The sequence below is a fragment of the Triturus cristatus genome, chromosome 1_1 (genome assembly GCF_964204655.1).
Source record: "Triturus cristatus chromosome 1_1, aTriCri1.1, whole genome shotgun sequence".
Classification (NCBI taxonomy): Eukaryota; Metazoa; Chordata; class Amphibia; order Caudata; family Salamandridae; genus Triturus; species Triturus cristatus.
In genome coordinates, this window is record NC_140579.1 from 331399478 (window position 1) to 331426210 (window position 26733).

A 26733-nucleotide genomic window follows, 5' to 3' on the forward strand; every position below is an offset into this window, starting at 1 on the left:
GTGCCTAACACTCACAGCAGTGCCCAGTCGCAGGAGGGGTGTGTGCCGAGGCCTCCCAGCAGTGCCCAGACACAGGAGGGGTGGGTGCCTAACACTCACAGCAGTGCCCAGTCACAGGAGGGGTGTGTGCAGAGTCCTCCCAGCAGTGCCCAGTCACAAGAGGGGTGTGTGCAGAGTCCTCCCAGCAGTGCCCAGACACAGGAGGGGTGGGTGCCTAACACTCACAGCAGTGCCCAGTCACAGGAGGGGTGTGTGCAGAGTCCTCCCAGCAGTGCCCAGTCACAGGAGGGGTGTGTGCAGAGTCCTCCCAGCAGTGCCCAGACACAGGAGGGGTGGGTGCAGAGTCCTCCCAGCAGTGCCCAGTCATAAGAGGGGTGTGTGCAGAGTCCTCCCAGCAGTGCCCAGACACAGGAGGGGTGTGTGCTGAGTCCTCCCAGCAGTGCCCAGTCAGAAGAGGGGTGTGTGCAGAGTCCTCCCAGCAGTGCCCAGACACAGGAGGGGTGGGTGCAGAGTCCTCCCAGCAGTGCCCAGTCAGAAGAGGGGTGTGTGCAGAGTCCTCCCAGCAGTGCCCAGACACAGGAGGGGTGGGTGCAGAGTCCTCCCAGCAGTGCCCAGTCAGAAGAGGGGTGTGTGCAGAGTCCTCCCAGCAGTGCCCAGACACAGGAGGGTTGTGTGCAGAGTCCTCCCAGCAGTGCCCAGACACAGGAGGGGTGGGTGCCTAACACTCACAGCAGTGCCCAGTCACAGGAGGGGTGTGTGCAGAGGCCTCCCAGCAGTGCCCAGTCACAAGAGGGGTGTGTGCAGAGTCCTCCCAGCAGTGCCCAGACACAGGAGGGGTGGGTGCCTAACACTCACAGCAGTGCCCAGTCACAGGAGGGGTGTGTGCAGAGTCCTCCCAGCAGTGCCCAGACACAGGAGGGGTGTGTGCAGAGTCCTCCCAGCAGTGCCCAGACACAGTAGGGGTGGGTGCCTATCACTCACAGCAGTGCCCAGGCACAGGAGGGGTAAGTGCAGAGTCCTCCCAGCAGTGCCCAGGCACAGGAGGGGTGTGTGCAGAGTCCTCCCATTAGTGCCCAGACACAGGAGGGGTGTGTGCAGAGTCCTCCCAGCAGTGCCCAGTCACAGGAGGGGTGGGTGCCTAACACTCACAGCAATGCCCAGTCACAGGAGGGGTGTGTGCAGAGGCCTCCCAGCAGTGCCCAGTCACAAGAGGGGTGTGTGCAGAGTCCTCCCAGCAGTGCCCAGACACAGGAGGGGTGGGTGCCTAACACTCACAGCAGTGCCCCTGCAAAGAAAAGAGTGGAGTACCCACAGATCCAATGCCCACAAATGTCAGTCAGGTGCACAAAGATCCTGCAGTACATGTACCACATGTGTGCGAGGCTGGGAGTATACACATGCATAGCGCCAAAAAGAAAACATGTACACATGAATTCATGACAACAGTCTACATACACAAGTACAGTGACCACCAAGGACGCCACGAATGATGCAGGTGGAGACATCGCTCAGCATGCATGGCCCAAGTCTAACGAGTCCGTCACACACCCAGCCAATGTAGACACAGCTCAGCACCACATATTGGAAAGACCCTGCAGGGAAGATGTTAGGTTACACAGAGGAAGGAACACACCTTGGGACGATGTCACCATGCAGTAACTGCTTACATGAACAAAGTTATGTAGCCAACAGCTTGTGATGGCACACAGATACCAGGATCCACCCTTTGACCAGCACAAGACTACAATTCCCACACACCCAACACATAATCACCACCCAAAATAATGGTGCAGGTCCACCAACAGCAATACCAGACAGACAGTAGTGAACTAAGGAAAAAGAAATTGCTTTATTCAGCATCCAAAAATCTGTTTGTCCCTTGAAAGTTCAAAATGTACAATGCCCATAGGGCAATCCAAAGTTCAAATCCAGGTGGGGGACACAGTGGGACGCGTGTCCCCTAGCTTGCCTGCACAGTCAGACTCCTTCGTCTTCCAGAGGGGGGAGGGCATCATGTGGGGGGGAAGGACCAGGCACCGCAGGGACATGAGGGCGAAGGGTAGGCGTCGTGGGTGCAGGGATGGAGGACTCCACCACAGGGGGTGGGGCAGGGCCAAAGGCGGAGGCCAGGATGGCGCTGCACACCTTAGCAAGGTCCTCCAGCGACTCCCCTGCACCCGAAGGAACCACAGGCCCCAAGGAGGGGGGGGCAGAGGGATGGGTCGCAGCGCCACTAGGGGAGGGTGTGGACAGGGGGGGGGACTCAACCACCCTGACCGGGGACTCCCTTGACCGCTTGCGGGGTGGTGTCACTGTGGGGCTCAGGGACAGAGCGGCCATGAAGGAGTCTTTGCCGGATATGTGGCCAGGAGAGCTGAGGGGAGGGGATTTGGAGGGAGTGGATTTAGTGGAATGCGGACTCCCACTCTGGCTGCGTGCCTTACGTTTGCCTCCCGACCCAGTGGGTGTGCCTACTTCACCCTGTGTGTGCGTGCCAGGAGGTGTGCGTTTGACCTTCCCTGCTGGTGTGGTGCCTGTGTCTGTTGTGGTGGGTGCTTGCTGACGACTGGGTGTACGTGGGACAGGCATGGGAGTGGGAAGTGTGGATGGGTCAGGGGTAGGGGGTTGGATGTAGCGCTGCAGGAGACCCACTGCTGCAGTCAGTGTCGAGTCAATGGACCTCAGCAAGTTGCGTTGGTCAGCCTGCGATGAGAAAATGCCCTCCAAGTATGCCTCCATGTTGTTCAGCACTTGGCTGTGGCCATGGAGGACATTAAGCATCGCAGCCTGACCAACCTGCAACTGCCGCAGGATGTCCACAGACTCGGCATTGGCGGCAGCAGTGGAGACAGGGGCAGGGGGTGCGGTGCCTGGCAGGAAGGAGACATGTGGTGACTGGGCACGCTGGGAAGGGACACGAGCAAGTGGGAGGCGGCTGATGGCAATGGAGGGGGCGGGGAGAGATGCTGTGCCGCTGTCAGCTGCTGGTGCAGCCTCCGCCCACTCGGAGAGATCATCCTCGGACCCGTCAGCTTCATATTCTGTCGTGCCAGTGGACAGGTCCTCGGCCTCGCTCTCCTCCGCCTCAGTTCCACTCGATGTGCCAGCCACGATGTCACCGCTGGCACTGGTGCTCGGTCCCTCCGCTCCGTCTGTGCTGATGTCTCCCTCCGTGTCCCCCGACGATGCTGTGGGCAAGGTGAAGAGACAGCAATTAATCACACACCTGTATACATATGTCACATGAGTCCAATCTACATAGGTTACAGTGCATAGCCTGAAAAGAAAGATGAGTAACATCTACAAAACAAGGTACAGATGTAGGGCATGCAACACACAGTTGGTTGACCCACCATGCCACGGAAAAACTATGGAGAGCATGACACAATAGCAAATGACATGAAATGGAGTTTGACAGAGGAGCCAGGCCCTGGGGACAATCCAGCACTGCATCTGCACCACACAGCGTTGCCGAAAATAGGGATGAGCAGGGACCAAATCCATGAACTTGAGGCACATGCTGCATAGGTAATACTGAAAACATGCCCACCATGCCTGGCTCACTGCACCTTGAGTGTACGTGCAGACAAACATCACACACTGGCCAGACCTAGCAAGGAGATATCAGGTTTTGACATGTAGGCTTTGCCCGCACCAACCACCCCCTACATGAGACAATTTGTTGAGACACAGGAAGCACTTACATCTCTTAGTCTGGGTGAAATACACATGGGCTGGATAAATGCAAGATTGGACACAAAATACCCAAGGTGCGCCTGTCCAAATAATCATGTACAAATGGTCATCATCAGATGATTGTAACAAGACACACAGGCACTGGCCACCGTGAGTATGAACAAGGAAAATCAGGTCAGGCTGTACAGTGGACACTTGTACTACATTTTACGTCAATATACATGGTGCCAGGGGACAATGGCACAGAGCACAACCTATGCTGTAGACACTGAGAGTGTCCACATTTTGTGATGACACACATGAAACCTAGGAAAATATGCCCCAGGGGACAGTAGTGGCCACACAACTCCATGGTCCTGAATGGTAATGACTGCAACACACGCCACCATCCCTGCACTATGCGTATCGCACACTCATGCACATCATGTCACAGGCCACAACATAGGACATGCGTGCTGTAAGGCATGACACTTGAGAGACTAACTCCCATGTCTGGACTCAGCATCAGTGCCAACTGACATGGAACCCACAAGAACTGAACTGGACAGGGCACAGGCAAGGTCCCAAAACCTGTTACACACCACCCCCACACATGATGCTACAGGCATAGTTCACGTGGATAAAGTGCCAGCCTACATAACCTTGTGAAGGAGTGACTACACACAGACCAGGGAACACATTGCAAGGAGGGGAAGGGAGGCAGGAGAGCACCGCTATACTGTGGGTAACAGGATCTGCACAGCACCTTTAAACCCTGGCAGTGTATCCATGCAACTGTGCACTTACAAATGCTGGTGACACACAACAAACACACATGTACCTACCCCCTTCCTGCTGCTGCTTCTCCTGTAAGCGCCTGTCCAAGTCTGGAAATACCACCGCCAGCACACGCTTGTGGATGTGGGTCAGACGGCGGCGCCCGCGGTTCTTATGGGTCTCAGGTGAGTCCCCCAGCAGGACCCGTGCGATCCTCCGCATCCAGCACCGGATATCCTGCCAGTGTTTCCTCACCTGGGCCAGGCGCCGCTTGCGACCGTCCGTCCTCCTCACGGCACTGACGGCGTTCATCCAGATCTGCTTCTTGGCAGAGGCGCCTACCTGTGAGGAAGAACAAGTGACACTACATCAATACACCTGGCACATGTCACAGAGACACATATTAGAACAAATTTGCTGTTTACAACAAGGTATAGTATGCATCCAACGCATTGCACCTTTGTCATAGGGACATGATCCTCTGGGGAAGGGCAAAAGCAGTACGTGCCATTGAAAGTACACAGGTGGAATGAGGGCAACGACACAATCAATGATCCAGGCTCACACTGTGCATCACAAGCTACACCAGGATTATGTGCAGCACCTCTAAGCAGTCACATGCCACAGGCCACTGACGCTACCTCAGCAGAGTACACAGACACACACAGGCACAGGACATTCACCTGCCATTGCCAAATGCAGCGACAAACCTCACTCTGCACATGTGCCACTAGACGGGGGGGGCTCACAGGTGTGGGGCTGGCTCTGCACGTCAGACACACAGCACTGCTCCCTGCTCACATCACATGGGCAGGGTATATCCATCCCTCATGCAGCCCGGGTGCCACACTCCACATATGCACCCACCCACATGACAGGGGACTTACACACACACCGATGTCCAGGGTATGAACACATCATGTGGACACTCTCAGCACAGGTACACAGAACTAACACACATCTGTGGGTACAGTCACCTGTCACACTGGGCTGACCACATAATTAAAGGAGGACTGTAGAGGCTACATTCCCAGGAGGACAAGACAGGCAGAATGTGGCATGCACCATGCAGTGATTGTCACAGTAAACACAATGCAAGTGAGGACGGCAGACATGCACCACAGCATGCTCTGGCTCGGAGACATCAGGCATTCCCCCCCTGGGGCCCCCCCTACAGTACATAGCATGTGTGTCACACCTGGACACAATGCCAGAAGTCACAGTCACAAAAAAGGGACACAGTCTGTGCTAGTAGACTCTGCACTCACCTGATACCCTGGTCGCCCATACAGCAGGGGGTACTGTGGGAGGATCACATCCAGCAATGCCAGGTTCTCCTCCAGGGTGAAAGGCTGTGCCCTCTCCACAGACCTTGACATGGTTCCAGGGAATCAGTAGCAGCAGCTGGGTCGTAGAATCCAAAGATGTGCAGGCAAGTGCTCCCTCTTGGGACCTGGCTGCCTTATATCTGCCTTGCTGGCCTGTTTCATGCACAGGAGTACAGAGTGATTGGTCACTCACATTTGCATCCTATGTTTCCTCCAATCCCTTCAAACCTAGCACAGTCAGTGGGTTCTTATTGTGTTTTTTTCTTGAGCATGATGTCAACTCCAGAACCACATTGCAACAAAGTAGATTCATTCAAACTGACTTCTGCTGTGCACCTGCTGAAAAAAATTCAAACTTTAAACTTGGTCTCCATGACAACCAGCATGCATGTAGGCCTTTATACGTGTCCCTCATGTGTCCCCTATGTAATTTGGAGTTTCACACACAGGTACGGTGCGTACCGGGGCCCTAGGGCACCCCAAATGCATAGCAACGGCCCGTACAGGCGTGTGTACGGTCCGTATCACTATGGGTGTGCTCGCGTATGCGTACCCATAGTGATAGTGAGCGTACAGGCGTGTGTACAGTCCGTATCACTATGGGTGTGCTCGCGTATGCGTACCCATAGTGATAGTGAGCGTACAGGCGTGTGTACGGTCCGTATCACTATGGGTATGCATACGCGAGCACACCCATAGTGATACGGACCGTACACACGCCTGTACGCTCACTATCACTATGGGTACGCATACGCGAACACACCCATAGTGATACGGACCATACACGTGCCTGTACGCTCACTATCACTATGGGTGTGCTCACGTATGCGTACCCATAGTGATACGGACCGTACACGCGCCTGTACGCTCACTATCACTATTGGTGTGCTCGCGTATGCGAACCCATAGTGATAGTGAGCGTACAGGCGTGTGTACGGTCCATATCACTATGGGTACGCATACGCGAGCACACCCATAGTGATACGGACCGTACACACGCCTGTACGCTCACTATCACTATGGGTACGCATACGCGAGCACACCCATAGTGATACGGACCGTACACGCGCCTGTACGCTCACTATCACTATGGGTGTGCTCGCGTATGCGTACCCATAGTGATACGGACCGTACACGCGCCTGTACGCTCACTATCACTATGGGTGTGCTCGCGTATGCGTACCCATAGTGATACGGACCGTACACGCGCCTGTACGCTTACTATCACAATGGGTGTGCTCGCGTATGCGTACCCATAGTGATAGTGAGCGTACAGGCGCGTGTACGGTCCGTATCACTATGGGTACGCATACGCCAGCACATCCATAGTGATACGGACCGTACACGCGTGCGTACGCTCACTGTCACTATGGGTACGCATTCGGCAGCACTCCCATAGTGATAGGGAACGTACACAGGCTCTCTGAGCGAATGTACGTGCCTTTCATACATCACAGTGGTGACAGGCAGCACACAGGAAGGAATAGAGCTGACATACTTGTCCATGGATGGACATCAAGGCATTGTCTGGGCATTACTACATGTGTGGGGCACAGGTGTGAAAGGCTGTGATGTGGCACATTACTCCTGAGTCGAGAAGGCAACAGATGTATGATGAGATGTGTACAGATGTTATGTGTGACGGTGCAATGTGTGCCAGGCATGCCCTTAACTCCTTTGACATGTGTGCATGTCGTACTGCACACTTGGGATGACCGTCACTGGCATGGCACAGTCAACAACACACGCAAGTGTCCCCTGATGCCCGCTACAGGGGTTACCACACCAGACATGTCACGACCCACGGTGCACGATGTGTTTATGTCATGTATGTGTGGTGTGTTCCCATTAGCTTGATGTTGGTGCTCCCTCAAAAGCATCAGCTGTTGCAGCAACCAACATGTGTCTGTGTGTAGATGGACATGGCACACTGTTACGCACACCAGGCCACATGTGGTATCGGATGTGAGGTGCGTATGTATGCATGGGACACGGAGTAGCGTAACAAGGACATGTCTGCATCCTCTCAATGTATGTGTGGTGAGTCATTACATGTGCACCTTATTGGCAAGGTGTGTGGGCTGTCCTAGTGTAATGTCATGTGACCTGTGGCTCTAGTGTTCCGCTACCTGTCTCTGAAATCGACATCCTACTTCTGCTGATGTGTTGATGTATGTCACTCCTGTGTTGCGTCTGGCTGTTCACTTACACTGGGACACAGCTAATCCCATGCCATGGCATGTGGAGGTTCACAATCTCCGTGTGCAGCTTTGTCTTGGTAGGAGTGTCACCTGGCAGCCATACGTGTCCAGGTCATGTGGCACATACCTGACTCCGTATGTAGCATATGTGTATTGACAGATTAACATGTGCTCAGTACAAATAAATTGTTGTTGTAGTGCACTCACTCTTCCTTGTCACTTCCAAATTACTGCAGAGCGCCGCCTCTTCCCCGACCAATTCCGGACTTGGCTGACATGCGGGAGAATGACTGTATACGGTGCTACCGCTTCCCCCAACCGTTGATTGAGGAGTTGACGGCAAGGCTGGCACCACACCTGCAACCGCTGCACAGGTATCCTACGGCACTGACACCCAAGCTGAAGGTAATGGCAGCCCTACATTTTCTTGCCACGGGTACCTTTCAATATACCATAGCTCATGTTGGTGGCATGTCCCAGAGCATGTTCAGCCGTGTGCTGCATGATTTCTTAGAGGCCATGTTGCTTCACCTGGATGAGTTCATCCATTTCCCAACTCCTGAACTGTTGACTGGGGTCAAGCGTGGATTCTATGCCCTGGGAGGGATGCCCCATGTCATTGGGTCCATAGATGGGACACATGTGGCTTTGGTACCACTACAGGCACAGGAGGTAGCGTACAGGAATCGCAAACACTACCACTCCATCAATGCCCTTGTGGTGTGTCTGTCCAACATGGTGATTTCACATGTCTGTGCTCGTTTTCCAGGATCAGCACACGATGCCTACATCATGAGGCGTAGCAGGGTGCCTGAAATGATGACGCAGCTGCGCAACGAACGAGCATGTGTTGTTGGTGGGTACACTCTGTCTGTCCTGTATTTTGCGTAGACTTCCAGCACGACCGCTTCTCCTGTCCTACTTATGTCCATGTGGTTTCCATGTAGGGGACGCTGGCTATCCCAACATGCCATGGCTGATCACACCTCTCCGCAACCCCATCACGCCGGCCCAGCTCCGCTACAACACCGCCCATGGCCGGACAAGGCGAGTGATAGAGAGGACATTTGGCCTCCTGAAGAGCCGATTCAGATGCCTCCACAAGACCGGCGGCGCCCTCCCATATGCCCCCGGCGAAGGTCTGCAAAATCTTCATGGTCTGCTGCATGCTGCACAACATGGCAGTTGAGAAAGCTGTGCCACTCATCCTGGATCAAGAGGATCAGGACCATCCACCCGTGGAGGACGAAGGGCTTGGCAATGGGGCTAGTGATGTGGAGGATGTGGTTCCGCAAGAGGACATCCGGAGTCGGCTCATACGCGACTTCTTTGCTTAGTGGTGAGTACCAGTGTCTGTGTGTGCACGCATTGGTCCCCGTGTGGCATGTGTTGCGATGTGTGTGTCCATCTGCATGTATGCCACGTGAGTCAGAGGTGTGTGTGGATGTGTCACTGGAGTGATGGTGCCAATGATGAGTGTATTTCCCCAGTCAACATTGTGACCTAGCATGTTGTCATCCTTACATGTGTCGAGTACATGCACATGCAAGTGGCTGTGCTTTTTGTGGCTGACTTCTTGTGTGTCTCTCATCCCCAGGTACTTGCGCATGCCGTCTGCTGGTTGCATTGTTGTGGCACTGCTATTCCTCATGGACACGTCATCGTGTGCTGACTCAGCGTTACACACACGGACAAGTTTGGAAGTCTCCTTAGGGTAAGGGATGCATCAGGGGTGTATTGGGTGTGGCTGTTGTTTCCGATGTGTGCACACTGCCCCTGTCGATGTTTGGTTCCTCTGCAGACATGTCGCATCACCATGGTACACATGACATGTAGCTGGGTACACCTGAATAGATGGTCAGACTTGTTGACAGTCATCTGTGATGGGATAGTGGATTGTGATGATGGCATCAATGTGTGTAACACTGCCCTCGGACACATACGGTTTGCATTGGCTTGACATGGTGTGGGACTTCCACATAAGAGGATCAATGGTGTATGGCAGCCTCTCCGTGAGCAGCAGGGGGTGTTTAGCTGTTAGCCGACACTTGTGTGCCAGTTCCATGGCTATCACGCATTTGTGCAGCAGAAGGGGGGTTCCAGTGTTGGACCCACATGTTACTCCACATGACCTGTTTATGTGTACTCCGAGTTGCCTCTGCATTCCCGAATACATGAATAATAAAGGTGTCCCTATGCCTCCAAGGTGCCTATTCTCAGTCAATGCTGGTGTGTTGCCACGGTGCATACACCATGTCTGGCATGGTTTTCCGTGATAGTGGCTATGTGTCTATGTGTCGAGTAGCAAGATGCAAGCTGTTTGTGTGGGATTAGACTCTGTATTGTGCATGATGTCCATGACTGTGTGGGTATTGTGACATGTGCCATCCCCATGCATCCAACGTTGGCCAGGCCACCATTCTCTGCATCCACCTGACTCAAGCTTGCAGGACATGGTTCTGCCACCTGTCCACACATACCTGGGTGCCCCCCAGGACACTCCACTTGATCCCTGACCTCTGCGCATGGCTGTCGCTGTACTCAATATGTCTGTCGGCACGGTTGTGCGGCCACACCCTCAGCTGGTTGGGCCCATCACGGGTGTGTATGGTGCTCCATGTGTGTCTTGCCTAATACATTGTGACCCATGTGTGTCCTGTGCCAGACTCAGGCCCCAGGGTGTGGATGGTTGGAGTCATATGAGAACTCAGGCATGGTTAGACTTAACAAGACACATGTAAGGTAATAATGCAAAATGTAGGCATCATCTCTTTATCTTGTAACTTTTTATTTTTGTTGGGGTACGTGGGGGGGTATGACATGAGGGTCTTTCCGGGTGTGTGGAATCCAAAGTTCACTAGGGGAGTTGGTGTCCTTGCCATTGGAAATCCTCAGAGTCCATGCCACAGTCTTTGTCAACATTGGTCAGACAGTGACCAGCAAGTCCATGTGGCAGAGAATGTCTTTTGCTGATGTGCTGCTGTTGGTCCAGTGGGCCAGGTGCCAGGCCAGGTGTCCTGGGAGATGGTGCTGTTGCGCCGACCCTCACGGTCTTTTCCGTGGACGACCCGCCCTCCTGCGGGAACCCTCAGAAGCAGGCCGTGACGATGTTTGGGATGCTCCGTCGGATGTCTCCTCCTCCTCCTGATCCCTCCCTGTGGGTGGTGATGTTATACGCCTGGCGGCACAGGGAGGGTTGCCCATGTTGTCGGCTATCCGTCGGAGTGTACTGTGAATTCCCGTGAACACCGTCACGAGCTCAGCCTGTCTGTCCTCCATCCGCCCTTGGTGTCGCAGTAGACAGGCATGTTGCTCCGCATGTTGCTGGGCCTGCTGGGTCTTGATCTCCTCGAGGATGGACACAACCTGGGCCATGCCTGTGGTGTCCTGCCGGTATGTGTCCAGGATATTTCTGACATGGGAATATACCGGTTCCGCAGCCAACTGGTCAGGCTCGCGCCTCCGCCGTCCTCCACTCCCACCACCCCTGCCCACTTGCACCTGGCCTGCCCTTGTGGGCACATCGGGTCTCCGGGACCCCTGAGGGGTGGCATTAGCGTTGTCGCCTGCCTCCTCCTGGGTGCCCGGTACACCGTGTCCCTCCTGGTGAGCCTGGCTGCATTGTGGTGGTGGGGCAGGGATCCTGGGTGTCTCCTGGGATGTGGCAGGAGTGGGGGTGGTGGTTGGCCCAGTTGTACCTGACGCAGGTGCTGCAGGTGGTTGGACACCAGAGGGGCCAGGTTGGTCGGGGTCGTCCACAGAGTGGTGAGAGTCGTCGCTGCCGGTGGGATCGGCATCCCGCAGAGCCGGGTCCTGTGAGTCTTCCCCCCCAGTGTTGGGGGGTGATCCACGACGTTGACCTGTGTGTAAGAGAGACAATGTTATTTATGTTCCATGCAACATCCATGTTTCATTCATTTCAAAGTTGGCACATTTCCTCTGGGAATTTGGATATGTCTTGCATTCCACTCACAGTGCACTTGTGCATGGGTATGTCCCTTGGCCACAGCTTTTGAGACTTTACCTATGTGTGGCACAGTCTTACTTGCTTTGTCAATTGTGACTGCAGTGAGCAGTGGAGTGAGCAGGTGTGGCGAGCCATGAATTGGCGCCTTCCGTGTTGCACTGTATGTGGGTACATGGAGTTGTTCCACACACTTATATAATGCAGGTAGCTGGTGTTGTGCTCGTGCACAGGTTGAGACATGGCCCTGTGTTTTGCCATGGAGAAGAGAGGGGGATTGAGGCACTGGCCACCCTTGTCTACATGCACGCTGTCCACCTGCTGACGAGCAGACATTCCCACACCCCACAAGGCTGAATTGGTCTCCCTGTGTGTCCCTTTCTCACTTCCTCTCTGTCCCCCTCTCCCTCCCTCCCTGTGTCAGCCTCCTCCCTCTGTCCGTCTCCCTGTGTCTCCCTCCCTCTCTCTCCCCCTCTCCCTCCCTCTGTGTGTCAACCTCTGTCACCTCAGCCCAGCTTCCTAGGCACACACTTTTAGCAGATCTTTGAATGGCCCTTGGCTTGTTGATGTGAGTTTGTTTCTGATCTCCAGGCACCCATTGGGTGTAGTGTCTGTGTCTGCGCTGCTGCTGTGGTGGTGTGTGCTGCCACTCTTTCACAGTGTTGGCTGTTCATTAGCTGCTGTCATGTGCAAAAACGTGCCTTCACCCCCATGTCTTAATGAAAGGCGTCCGCCATTTACTGGCAAGTCTTTCCTGTGTGGGGACACACTGTTTGTCTGGCTGTGACCTAGGCCATATGGGCAGAGGGCATTGTTGTCTGCTTCTGAGTTGCACTATGTGATTTTTGGGGCCCACACTCCCGCCATCCGGCTTACCGTGTCTTGTGTTGGTGTTTTCTGTGGCCTGTGACTTGGCATTGTCCAGCTGGGTGCATGGGGCATTGTGGCGCTAGTGGCATGTGCGTGTTCATGGAGTGTGGTTGAGTCATGCGATAGCTTGGGGTGGTTGCGTGACTGATTGTGAGTTTGGTTGTGGATGACGTTCCCTCCATGTGTGGTGAGTTGTTTGTGTACTCACCCGGTCTCGGAGTCCTTCTAATCCGTCCACTGCCACCACCGGCAGTATGGCCATCACCCTCTCCTCCCAGGGATGGTATTGTACGGGTCTGCGGGGCGGCCCTCCTCCAGTGATGTTGGCCTGGTTGTGGTCGTCGGTCATTTTGGCTCGGACCCTCCTCCGCAGATCGTACCACCTGGCTTGGCATTCATGCCTGGTCCTTCTGGTGGACGCAACAGCATTCACAGCATCGACAATCCTCTGCCACATGGCTGTTTTTTCGGAAATGCTGGTCTGTCTGACCAATGTTCCAAAGAGGTGTGGCTCGACTCTGAGGATTTCGTCGACAAGGACCTCCAAATCTTGGCTAGTGAACTTTGGATTCTTGTTAGTGGGCATGGTGAGGGGTGTGGGTGTGGATGGTTGTGGGGGGTGTGGGTGGTTGTGGGTGTGTGGGTGTGGTTGTGCAGGTGTGTGTGTGAATGTGATGAGGGGGTGTTTGTGAAGGTGTGTGTGTGAAGGTGTGCAAGTGTAAGGTGCAGTAAAGGTTCAAGTATAGTGCTGTAGGTTGTCTGTGGGGTCTGGCAGCAGTGAGTCTGTTGCAAAGGCTCATCGTTTGTGTCTGTGGGCCCTTTTTATTGGTCCATTGGTGGGTGTGGCTGTGTTTGAACTTTGGGTGGGTGTGTTATAAGGAGTGGTTGTGTTTTGGGCCTCTGTTTGGGATTTTGGCAGTTGCAGGTCAGTGAATGTGTTGTATTTGTGCTTGTTGGACATGTTTTGTGGCTTTGTGCCATTCGAATAGTGTATTCTTGTGTTGTTGTGCTTTGTCCTGGTTGTGTACGTGCGTTTTTAGCGTGTGTACGGTGTGTACTTCGGCAATTTTGTTGTACAGTGCTGTCCTTGTGTCTGGCTTGGTACGACTCGTACATGCGCGATGTTGGGTGAAGGTGCTGGTGTTGGGGCCTGGGGTGCGCTCTGTACTTAGAATGTTGGGGTGGGGGTACGCTCCATACGTACGCGGGTGAGGGTACGGGTCGTACATACACGGTTGGGGTGGGGGTACGGTCCGTACATACACGGTTGGGGTGGGGGTACGCTCCATACATACGCGGGTGAGGGTACAGGTCGTACATACACGGTTGGGGTGGGGGTACGGGTCGTACATACACGGTTGCGGTGGGGGTACGGGTCGTACATACACGGTTGGGGTGGGGGTACGCTCCATACATACGCGGGTGAGGGTACGGGTCGTACAGACACGGTTGGGGTGGGGGTACGCTCCATGCATACGGGGTGGGGGTACGGTCCGTACGTACACTGTTGGCATGGGGGGTACGCTCCATACGTACGTGGGTGAGGGTACGGGTCGTACTTACACTGTTGGGGTGGGGGGTAAGCTCCATACATACGCGGGTGAGGGTACGGGTCGTACATACACGGTTGGGGTGGGGGTACGGGTCGTACATACACGGTTGGGGTGGGGGTACGCTCCATACATACGCGGGTGAGGGTACGGGTCGTACATACACGGTTGGGGTGGGGGTACGCTCCATGCATACGGGGTGGAGGTACGGTCCGTACTTACACTGTTGGCATGGGGGGTACGCTCCATACGTATGCGGGTGAGGGTACGGGTCGTACTTACACTGTTGGGGTGGGGGGTACGCTCCATATATACGTGGGTGAGGGTACGGGTCGTGCATACACGGTTGGGGTGGGGGTACGCTCCATGCATACGCGGGTGAGGGTACGGCTCATACATACATGGTTGGGGTGGGGGTACGCTCCATACATACACGGGTGAGGGTACGGGTCGTACATACACGGTTGGGGTGGGGGTACGCTCCATGCATACGGGGTGGGGGTACGGTCCGTACGTACACTGTTGGCATGGGGGTACGCTCCATACGTACGCGGGTGAGGGTACGGGTCGTACTTACACTGTTGGGGTGGGGGGTACGCTCCATACATACGCGGGTGAGGGTACGGGTCGTACATACACGGTTGGGGTGGGGGTACGGGTCGTACATACACGGTTGGGGTGGGGGTACGCTCCATGCATACGCGGGTGAGGGTACGGCTCGTACATACATGGTTGGGGTGGGGGTACGCTCCATACATACGCGGGTGAGGGTACGGGTCGTACATACACGGGTGGGGGTACGCTCCATACATACGCGGGTGAGGGTACGGGTCGTACATACACGGTTGGGGTGGGAGTACGGGTCGTACATACACTGTTGGGGTGGGGGTACGCTCCATACGTACGCAGGTGAGGGTATGGGTCGTACATACACGGTTGGGGTGGGGGTACGCTCCATACATACACGGGTGGGGGTACGGGCCATACGTACGGGGGTGTACATACACGGGTGGGGATACGTCTCGTACATATACGGGTGTACATACACGGGTGTACATTCACAGGTGGGGGTACGTCTCATACATACACGGGTGTACATACACGGGTGAACATTCACGGGTGGGGGTACGTCTCGTACATACACGGGTGTACATACACGGGTGGGGATTCGACTCATACATAGGAGGGCTGGGGGGAGTGTTGGGCGCGTATGTGGGCACATGTCTCCATGGTTGCTATGGGAGTGCGGTGCGGACGGTGTTTTTTCCATCCGGTTGTAACATCGGACGCACGGGATGGATCGTACTAGCGCGGTCGGACTTCACTTTTCACATTTGTACGGTAAATCGTCCGAGGATGTGTCAGACACATTTTCCGACCCGAGGACATGTGGGGAATAATTCCCAATGCGATTCGTATGGTCTTTTTCCCATGCAAATCGTACTTGGCAGTTTGTACGGCACTTGTACGATTCGTACGGTAAAAAGACCGGATACGAGTCGTACGGGGAATTTTTTTACAGGATCGTAATCGGCACCTAAATGTTTATATGTCCTACTTTTAAATACCATGTACACTGCCTTATTGGGCATGAAGGCCTACTTAGGAGCGACTTATATATATTTAAAAGGAGGTTTTAGGCCTGTCAAAGGGGTTATTTATTTTGCTAGATCGAATTTGCAGTTTGGACCTGCACAGCCTGGTTACTGATATGTGCTGCCGTCCACCAGTGCCATTTCACCTACAGGCACTTTGTACTATATTCTGGGGACTTAAAGGTAAGTCAAATATGACAGGTTGAATTATAGACTATTTAGATATGTTTTGCGGTCAGAGCACATGCACTATGGCCTTGTTATTACAGCCCCAGTGCAAAACCTCTAGCCGTATCAATCCAAAACAATGGGGGTGATCAAGCAAAAAGAAGCAATTTTACTGCAGTATGCATATGAAGACTTGTTGATCAATAAGGAGGAGAAGTAGACACATGCTTCCTGAACTATTCTAATAAAATCTCTGAGTCTGTTTTCGAGCATTTGGTGGATGATCATGTTGAAACAATGTAACAAGCAAGGTAGGACAAAAGTGGTTTCTTCTCATTTGATGTATTACATAGAGGTTCTTTTTTCATGGTGATGTCTACAGGCCATCTCTGGGTATAACACAAGATTACCAACATTTCTATTGGCTTTGTTGTTTTGGTGAGTTCATCAATGGGTAGTATTTCCTTATTTTTATGGAAAGGTATATGTAGGAAAAACCAATTGAACAGCTGTCGGAATGTGAGTGTGACAGAACATGCACAAGTGCTACAGCAAAGTAACCCTGAAAACATAAGATGTGAAAAGATCCTGGCTGACCCACGGTAATAGGGTGGCCACATTACTCTAGCTCACTGGGGTCATTGTTTTCAGGCCTACAAATCATTGTTCTTAGTTGTGTTAATCTAGTTAGTACAATGGAAGCAAAACAAGACCACAATGACCATAATGTATGTAAGTGTCACACAAAATGAAGAACATCTGATGTAGGGATCACATTGTATAGGAAAAACAAAAAAAAACATTTCCGATTAACAATAAAAACACAAAGATTCAATGTTAATCTATAAGGTGCAGAAGCCCAGGACATAGGCGCTTTTACAGTTGACTCCTGATGGTTCATGACCACAAAGAAGCTGGTGATTCGTCATGATCATAATTTTACCTTAAAAGTTGGAAAAGTTCCTGGAGGTTGAAGGTCTTAAACAAGATCGAAATTGTAGCCGTCACCTATCTTTGTATAGAGGTATCGCTCTAGTCACTTTCTTTCTCTAAAATGCTCAGAGAAGGGAAAGGTGTTAAAATAAAGCTGCCAAAGTTAGGCTTGACACATTGTCAAGTCCTATGGAGATTCAAGTTTTCCAAGTCCCCGCATTTGCTAAAAGCAAATTTTTTAGACAAATCTCCCAGACATGCTTCCCTGACCCCAGACATTTTCAACAAGTTGAAAGGTGGCTCCTCACAATTCTAGGTAATTTGTTCATGAAAATATTAAACTCCCACTGGTCCTCTGGATTTCTTTGCTGCAACAATAGCTTACGCTGTGCACAGAATCTTCTGTACCCGCATTCACAGGAGAGAATCTTTACCTGAAGAGACAGGTACTAATGACAGGACCTAGATCCCTCTATCATTGGGGTCAGTTATAGAATAGAAGCAAAATTAGCATGTGGATTTAGGGCTTAATGGGTCATAGTTGAGCCCAGGTTCAACGTGAGCTCTCTCTCCGTTGACCTTCACTTCAAAAGTAGACCTCATGCCTCTTCTCATACTCTACACATCACAGTAACAAGGGCCTGGTGCTGGGCTCCATATTGCCAAACAGGTTTTCCCATGTTGGGAGTGTGTGGTGGGTTGGGAGGAAGAGACATGGACGAAAAATCCTGGGAGGCCATTTCAGCAGCATGGAGGTCCTTTGACGTAGGCGATGTGAGTAGCAATGCGTATCAGATGATCCAAGCTTGTTATGAGAAAGTCTTGGCTTTACACCCACATACATACTAGGTACACTTACATAGGCTTTGCTGCATAGGAGTATTCTGGAATATTGTTATGTATCGATATGCCTGAATATATTTACTGTTTTAGCACCATGGTAGAATTCTACCTTTTATTTACTCTGTCAGTGCTTGTGATCCTATTTATCTGTTTCTGTCTAATGATTGTTGCAGCAAACATATTTTATACGAGAATGATGCTGGTTCAATAAATTCTTATTGAAAACGTCCCTATTGTTTATTTTGTGTCTATCTATGAGACTAAGTGAGCACTATTTACTGAGCAAAAGGTAAGGGAAGGATCAAGGGTTGTCATGTTCGATAGTTACCAGAAATATTTTGCTTCTTGGTAAGGTTAGGGGGCTTATAGTGGCACTGTGAGCTAGCTTGCCTAAAGGCTAACCCATCCTTTGAGGGTGTCTGGAATGAGTATGAACACCAATCTCTTAGTTTATATTGTCTAAACGCGCAGATCCTTTGTATTATTAAGAACTATATGACGTGGCAACGTTGGTTTGGTTCTTATTTAATGGTCTAATCTGAGTAGTTCAGTCGTGTTTTCTCAGAGACCCCTACTCACATATACCCAGAGACGTCTGGAGTGGGAAGGGAAAATCTGCCACAGCCGAGTAGATATATCCTATATATTGGCTGTAGGTTTGTTCAAGCCTGAAGTATTATAGTTCTCTATATTGTGCATAAATCTTTTCTCTGTTTCAGAAATACTTCCTTGCATAATGTCTCAGGCTGGAGACGCTGGTACGAGTGGTACTAGTAAAGAGGGTGCAGAGATTGAAGGAGGAGCTCTTAACATTTCAGAAAATTGCAGACATGCACTCAGTAGGAAATTATTAGATTATGAAGTCACATCATTGGGTGGGACTGTAATATTTGTGAATGAGGCACATGAGGCACAGAGGTCCATAAGAAAAACACACCACACTGACAATTTCCTTGCCAATGAGGATAGATACCCCAATAGAGGATAGTGCCAGTTGGGGTACAGAGTTTTTGGAAGTTTATACCAGAACTCATGGTACCGCCTCAATAGTAATCATACCAAACGTTTGAAACAAAAACTGAACAAGTATGGGGCAGAACCTGCCCTGGACTTAGGGTTGAAATTGATAGGCAATTTTGACCAGGTATCAACAATTATGTTGGCTAACATAAAAGGGGAGGCAGCAGCTGTGGCTATATGCCAACACTTCAGGGAATGCACTCCTGCACAGCGGGATCAAGACATACCAAAAATTATCGAAGATACCTCTGCTTTACTGGGTAGAGATAACTTGAGAGCTAAACCTGTGAGACCACAATTAACAAGTAATCCTGAAAAGGACAACTCAATCTAAGCACCAGAGTGACGAGCTGGACTCGTCATGGAGCACAGTCGCACGAGTCTTCTAGAAAGAAACAGCAAACAAGCTAAAAATAATAAGCAGAACGCATCACAATCAGGAGGTGGGTCTCTTCAATAGGAACCCTCTGATAGAAAGTATAATCTTAGGAACTGTGATTATATTAAATACCCTGACAGGTATCAGGATACTGATTCACGTTCCTCTCGTTCCTTTCAGGGTACATCTAAAAATTCCGAGTGGGAAGGATGGTCAGCTCAGAAGAGCGAACAAAGCCAAGAGACACAGATCGCACTTCAGAGTACATTATCAAACAAGAAGATAAACCCAAAAGCAAACCTCAACATAAAAAGAAGAAAGTAGCTGGCCTTAAAATAAGAAATTCCCAGGCCACTGAGGATTCAACTACTGAACAGGGAATGGGCTCTGACGATGCAAGACAGTGCAACAGAAGTAACAATAGCTCGCCAGAACCTAATGGAATTTCTGGTGATAGCAGTGTTGAATGAACATTTCACAGTGGAAACACCTGATACTAGGGTAAGTGGCCCACATCAGTTACATGACATAACACTCCAATGGAGGGGGACATACCCAGAAAAGTGAAAGGTCTCTTTATGGGAGTACCTGACTTTTGGATACAATATCCTTTTGGCTGGAAGAAATTGGCCGCCTGAGTTTGTCATGAATTGTCCAAAGGGGGAAGAGGTCATCGTAACGGGCTTTCGGCGACCTTGTTTCAGAATCACTAAAACATACATACCCGAAGGAGTGGGCGGTAGCACTAGCTCCTGCATTATACTGCAATCATGCAGGGTAGGATGCTGAGACCCCTCTCCATAAAATACCAATAAAAACTACTCCTGCAACACAGAGGCAGTAGCTTATAAAACATGACACAATGAAACAAGCCAGAGAGATCTTAAATCAACTTGAATACCAAGGTGTAATTGAGAATTGCAACTCCTCCATGAATAATCCTTTGTTTCCCGTAATGAATACCACCTAGTTTTGGACTACAGGCAAATTTGATCACATGCATAAAAACATTTGCAGGACAAAATGCACACAATGCTGCATCAATGAATACAATTGTGTAGAAGAAATTCAAAACAACATTAGATATCTAAGAAGGATTTTCTGGCAAAATATAGCACCTGAAAGCAGACATTTGACAGCATTTTCAGTGCTCGGCTCTCAGTGCCAATTCTGTAGACTGCCTCAAGGGTGTAAGAATAGCTCCAGGTTGTTCTCAGGTAGAGTATCAGAGTTATTTCAAAATTGTGATGAGGGGGCATTGTCTTCATAGATTGTACAGGGTGAACAACATTATCTTGGGGTTCGCCACTGGGCTACAAATTTAACTTTAAGAAATCAAAAAATTGCCCACCTCAATGTCATATTTTTAGGATATGACCTTTCAAGTGAAGGAAACAGTCTAGCAGCTATTTTTTTAGAACAATGTGCGTTGCTCCAACCCCCAAAGACTCTAAAAAAACTTACAGTCCATTTTAGAATTCATAAATTTTGGCAAAACATGCATTTTGGATTATGCAGAAAAAGTAAAACCTTTCTAGGACTTAATTAGTAGACCAATCGCAATGGACCGCACTCCGCTAGCCCCTCCTCCGGGTCGCCCCTGGGGAAGTTGGTACATGGAGTTCTTGAGTGGTTCACCCCAATGGGTGCAAGTAAGTACTTGTTGAACTGATGATCTCTGACACGGAGTTCTTGAGTGGTTCACCCCAGTGGGTGCAAGTAAGTACTTGTTGAACTGATAATCTCTAGACCCGATACATGTCCCGGGTTTTGGAATATCGCCCGAGACATGGCTCGGGTTTCGGGATAACTTCCCTCCTCAGTAGAGTAAGTAGTTAGGGGTGGAGAAGAGGGCCGCCAAACAACCGTCAAAGGCCTCGTTGCCCGCACAGGCACGCAGGTGCGTCGTCCAGGAGCTCGTCAGCTCAAAGCTCGAGGGAGCCATATTTGTAGACCAATCGCAATGGACCGCACTCCGCTAGCCCCTCCTCCGGGTCGCCCCTGGGGAAGATGGTACATGGAGTTCTTGAGTGGTTCACCCCAATGGGTGCAAGTAAGTACTTGTTGAACTGATGATCTCTGACATGGAGTTCTTGAGTGGTTCACCCCAGTGGGTGCAAGTAAGTACTTGTTGAACTGATAATCTCTAGACCCGATACATGTCCCGGGTTTTGGAATATCGCCCGAGACATGGCTCGGGTTTCGGGATAACTTCCCTCCTCAGTAGAGAAAATAGTTAGGGGTGGAGAAGAGGGCTGCCAAACAACCATCAAAGGCCTCGTTGCCCGCACAGGCACGCAGGTGCGTCGTCCAGGAGCTCGTCAGCTCAAAGCTCGAGGGAGCCATATTTGTAGACCAATCGCAATGGACCGCACTCCGCTAGCCCCTCCTCCGGGTCGCCCCTGGGGAAGCTGGTACATGGAGTTCTTGAGTGGTTCACCCCAATGGGTGTAAGTAAGTACTTGTTGAACTGATGATCTCTGACATGGAGTTCTTGAGTGGTTCACCCCAGTGGGTGCAAGTAAGTACTTGTTGAACTGATAATCTCTAGACCCGATACATGTCCCGGGTTTTGGAATATCGCCCGAGACATGGCTTGGGTTTCGGGATAACTTCCCTCCTCAGTAGAGAAAATAGTTAGGGGTGGAGAAGAGGGCCGCCAAACAACCGTCAAAGGCCTCGTTGCCCGCACAGGCACGCAGGTGCGTCGTCCAGGAGCTCGTCAGCTCAAAGCTCGAGGGAGCCATATTTGTAGACCAATCGCAATGGACCGCACTCCGCTAGCCCCTCCTCCGGGTCGCCCCTGGGGAAGATGGTACATGGAGTTCTTGAGTGGTTCACCCCAATGGGTGCAAGTAAGTACTTGTTGAACTGATGATCTCTGACATGGAGTTCTTGAGTGGTTCACCCCAGTGGGTGCAAGTAAGTACTTGTTGAACTGATAATCTCTAGACCCGATACATGTCCCGGGTTTTGGAATATCGCCCGAGACATGGCTCGGGTTTCGGGATAACTTCCCTCCTCAGTAGAGAAAATAGTTAGGGGTGGAGAAGAGGGCTGCCAAACAACCATCAAAGGCCTCGTTGCCCGCACAGGCACGCAGGTGCGTCGTCCAGGAGCTCGTCAGCTCAAAGCTCGAGGGAGCCATATTTGTAGACCAATCGCAATGGACCGCACTCCGCTAGCCCCTCCTCCGGGTCGCCCCTGGGGAAGCTGGTACATGGAGTTCTTGAGTGGTTCACCCCAATGGGTGTAAGTAAGTACTTGTTGAACTGATGATCTCTGACATGGAGTTCTTGAGTGGTTCACCCCAGTGGGTGCAAGTAAGTACTTGTTGAACTGATAATCTCTAGACCCGATACATGTCCCGGGTTTTGGAATATCGCCCGAGACATGGCTTGGGTTTCGGGATAACTTCCCTCCTCAGTAGAGAAAATAGTTAGGGGTGGAGAAGAGGGCCGCCAAACAACCGTCAAAGGCCTCGTTGCCCGCACAGGCACGCAGGTGCGTCGTCCAGTAGCTCGTCAGCTCAAAGCTCGAGGGAGCCATATTTGTAGACCAATCGCAATGGACCGCACTCTGCTAGCCCCTCCTCCGGGTCGCCCCTGGGGAAGCTGGTACATGGAGTTCTTGAGTGGTTCACCCCAATGGGTGCAAGTAAGTACTTGTTGAACTGATGATCTCTGACTTGGAGTTCTTGAGTGGTTCCCCCCAGTGGGTGCAAGTAAGTACTTGTTGAACTGATAATCTCTAGACCCGATACATGTCCCGGGATTTGGAATATCGCCCGAGACATGGCTCGGGTTTCGGGATATCTTCCCTCCTCAGTAGAGAAAATAGTTAGGGGTGGAGAAGAGGGCCGCCAAACAACCGTCAAAGGCCTCGTTGCCCGCACAGGCACGCAGGTGCGTCGTCCAGGAGCTCGTCAGCTCAAAGCTCGAGGGAGCCATATTTGTAGACCAATCGCAATGGACCGCACTCCGCTAGCCCCTCCTCCGGGTCGCCCCTGGGGAAGCTGGTACATGGAGTTCTTGAGTGGTTCACCCCAATGGGTGCAAGTAAGTACTTGTTGAACTGATGATCTCTGACATGGAGTTCTTGAGTGGTTCACCCCAGTGGGTGCAAGTAAGTACTTGTTGAACTGATAATCTCTAGACCCGATACATGTCCCGGGTTTTGGAATATCGCCCGAGACATGGCTCGGGTTTCGGGATAACTTCCCTCCTCAGTAGAGAAAATAGTTAGGGGTGGAGAAGAGGGCCGCCAAACAACCGTCAAAGGCCTCGTTGCCCGCACTTAATTAGACCTGATTTTTTTGTTCAACATTGGACACAGGAACACACAGAAATTCAACGTTTATTACAAGCTAAAATGATAGCTTCTAAACACTTACACACACATGTAAATGGTACAAACTTGGTGATCTGTGTAATAGCGAGTCAATCAGGATACACTTACCTCGCCTTCAATGAAGGTGAAACTGGAACCATTACATGCAAATTTCATTTGTACACAAACGCTGAAATGCGTTTTGCATCCACTGAAAAAATACTGACAGCAATACAGACTGATTTAGTGAGAGAAAGAGCACTAGCTCAGGGGAAACACATAATAGTAATGACTCTGGTACCAACCTAAGAGGCTATTACAAAATCAAGCATTCCAAATGTAAAAGCATTGCATCCACGAGGGATACAATGGGCTAATTCTCTCACTGTAACAGATGTAGATTACAAATTTTACTCTACATTAAAATACAAGCATTTCTGCAGTATGAACAAGAATATCCTCTCCCGAAAAAAATAATGCCTCTAGATCAGTAGGAATTCATCATTTACACTGAGGGATCTGTCTAGCCCGCCGTAGGTAGTAAACAGCAAAACAGCACAGCATGTGCGATTGCAAAAGTACGTGTGCGGGACAGAATTTCTGCAATCACTCCTTGTAGTACGAAGATAGACGGACAGATAATGATAGCTGTGAAAGCTACATGCAACAACAGCTCAGCCTTGCCCAAAGGTTTTCAACTCAAGTAATCCTACAAGTTAGATGCGCAAAACCTGCTGCATGCTCAATTTCCAGGTTATATATACATATATATGTATATATATATATATATATTCACTGAAAAAACCATAGGTTTCAGGGGCGTTGTAGTTAGCTGAACTTTTCACTTGTACAAAACAATTGAAATTCCCCCGTTAGAGTTAGTTCAGCTAACTATAACTCGCGCGCCCGCAATGCACTGCTGATGACGTCACATATTACATCACTCATGACATGGTCAGTGACATCACTCATGACATCACTGATGACATCTCAAATGACACCACTGATGACATCTCTGATGACATCATCCAGTGAATATGTGTTTTTCTGAAAATTACATATGTTTTATATATGTATATCTCAAGGTCGATGGAAGAAGAAATGGGTATATAAGTGTCTAAATGGATGATTTTTTTTGAAAAATTGATTGTATAACTGACTGATTAAGTGTATCTTAGTGAATACATGGCTTGGTGAGTAATGTTTAAATATGTAAATATCTGTATCAGTCTCTCACTTTGTGTATAAGTGGCTGCATGAGTTGGTGAGTAGCTACATGAGTGTCTATATAGGTTATTAGTTGTTTTTTTGAGTATCAGTATGAGTGTCTGAGTGTCTGTATGGTTCAGTGGGGGTATTACGTAGTGCAGAGGTGAATGAATGAGTGACTCACTGTTTGTATGTGTTGAAGACAGCATGTGTGCAGGACTGTATGGGTGGATGAGTGTGTGCATGGGTGTGTTAGTGAGTGAATGACTGTCTCAATAGTGTCTTTATGAGTAACTACATATGTTTTAAACTAGTATAGTTGACTATTGGTGTATATGAGTGAGTATATGTGAGAGTGAGAGATTGAAAGAGTTCCTGTATGAATAAGTATGTGTTTCTATAAGTGATTGTTTAAAAGACTAAGTATGTGTAAGTTTCTGTAGAAGTAAGTGTGGTGGTATGTGTATAACTGTATATGCAAGTAAATGGATGTTTGATTCTTTATTAGCATGAGTGACTATGTGTGTGATTAACTCTATGGATGAGTGGCGTTGTGTGACAGGATGTATAGGTGTATGAGTACATATGATGAGTGAGTACATGTATGAGTGACTGTATAGGACTGTTGGTGAATGAGTGGATGTGTATGTGGATCTTAGAATTATTGAATGAGATGTTGTAACTGGTATTGGTATGTCCATTGTTTTGAAAATGTTAGTTTCTATTTTTGAATGTGTGTATCAAAGGTTATATTAGGGGGAGAGGAGGTCTGCCACTCTATCACAAGGATGATGTCATCAGTGATGTCATTTGAGATGTCATCAGTGATGTCATGAGTGATGTCACTGACCATGTCATGAGTGATGTAATATGTGACGTCATCAGCAGTGCATTGCGGGCGCGCGAGTTATAGTTAGCTGAACTAACTATAACGGGGGAATTTCAATGGTTTTGTACAAGTGAAAAGTCCAGCTAACTATAACGCCCCTGAAACCTATGATTTTTTCAGTGAATTTCTAAGGTTTTTTTAAATGCTAATTCCTAACTACAACGTGCCTGAAACCTATGTTTTTTTCAGTGAATTTCAAAGGTTTTTTAAATTTATTTTCTAACTATGCCTACAGAGATAGGACATGTGAAGAAAGAAGAAAAAACGCACAGAAAGAAAAAAAAGAAATACAGAAAGAAACAACAGAAGTCCTCAAAGACGAAGAAAAGTGCAGGAAGAAGGATAACGTGCAGAAAGAACAAACAGAAGAGCAGAAAGAAGCCTTGTTGCAAAATCATCCTGTACCCTCAACTTTTTCAGATGGATACTGGAGGTAACTGAGTCTGGCTAACCAGTCCTAGAGCCAGTGCTATGTTATAAGAGACTCAGAATACAGTGAAAACTCCTACATACACTAGGGAACACCATGCGTTGGGGTCCCCCTGTGATTAGCATGACCTCCTCTGTAAGCCCCTAGTATATAATAGAGCAGGGGATTAAAACTACCTCTTAAAACGCGCCACAGGACGTGTTTGCACACGTCACCTCATGTCCCGTTCCCTCCCTTCCCCACTGTGTAAACACACCCTGTGGCCGTTTTAAGTTGGGAGATTAAGTCCCCTTGAATCCTGGGGATCCCTAGGGTCCAACTAGACCACTAGGTACCTCCTGTAAGCACCACAGAGCTGCGTTGCAGAGAGATGTAAAAAGGGCCTAGACCACCTCTCTGCAGCGCAGTGGCGCTTACTGGAAGCACCTGGTGTGCTAGTTGGCCCCCAGGGTCCCTCAGGATTGAAGGGGAATTATTTCCCCAACTTAAAACGAGCCATAGGGCGTGTTTGCACATGTCACCTCAGGCCCCGTCCCCTCCATTCACCACTGTGTAAACACGCCCTGTGGCCAT